The 977-nt window shown below is 26.9% G+C and overlaps 1 non-coding gene across 1 annotated transcript; it reads left to right on the top strand.

Moving 5' to 3' along the window:
• The first annotated feature begins 443 nt into the window (after window positions 1-443).
• On the top strand, window positions 444-606 carry LOC126021325 (U1 spliceosomal RNA). The gene has a single exon (XR_007499873.1). It is a non-coding gene; the product is annotated as a U1 spliceosomal RNA (small nuclear RNA).
• Window positions 607-977: the final 371 nt, after the last annotated feature.

Raw genomic sequence — 977 nt, 5'->3', positions numbered from 1 at the left:
TTCAGTCTTGCTTCATTAGTAATTTCCTAAAATTTACAAAGTCTTCTCTATTTCTTCATATCTGCATAATAGGAGATAAATGCATGCCTCATAGAGTAGTTAAATGCTTAAGTTAATTACATAAAATAATATTAGCAAAGTGGCTGAATCATCAAGTTCTCAATAAAATTTATTTTTAGTTTGTTTCTAGAATGTTCTAACTTGTTCATCTCACTGGATTTTAGTTATTTTATAGTAAAAGTTATACTTTAGTTGATTTATAAAATATTATTTTAAGACTTTATTTTGGCAACAAATATAGGTTATATATTAGAACAGTAGTATAGGTTAATTAAGATATTTAGAATATAAAATATAGTACTAGGATTATTGTTAGTTGATTAATTTAAATGTATATATATGCATTTTATTTAAATAAAAACATCTTCATATAAAAATTCTTCATAATTAGCTGGAAAGGGAGCTATCTTGATCATAAAGGTGAATTTTTTAGAGTGAGACCTGTTCATTACACTCCAGAACTGTTTATCCTACCATGTTCCCAAATGTGGGAAACTCAACTTTGTAATTTGTGGTAGTGGGAGGCTACTTTCATGTCCCCCCTTTAAAAAAAGTTCCTTTATGCATAAGAAATATGAAGAAGGATTACTTAATTTTATAAGTTTAGAACCTCACAGAATTATAATTTATTACAACTTAAAAACATTGAATCAAAAATTACATATCGAAACTAAATTTTTAAGTGTCATAAAATATTTGATGTAATATGAAATTATTCAAACTTCATGGCTTCATTTATTTCTTTTGTTGAAATGTTAGCCTATCTGCAAATAATTCTTTGAACAGTTATCTTTAATTTAGTTTTTATGACTCCTTAGAGTGAAGAGAGGAAGAATGCTATAATTTTCTGGACTTGGAGAATCATTTGCTATGGTAAACTGGATAAATGCTTGTGCTGTCTCTCGAGGGTAGTATAG

Source organism: Suncus etruscus, chromosome 10, assembly GCF_024139225.1.
Source record: "Suncus etruscus isolate mSunEtr1 chromosome 10, mSunEtr1.pri.cur, whole genome shotgun sequence".
NCBI lineage: Eukaryota > Metazoa > Chordata > Mammalia > Eulipotyphla > Soricidae > Suncus > Suncus etruscus.
This window is presented reverse-complemented; position numbering and strand designations above follow the sequence as displayed.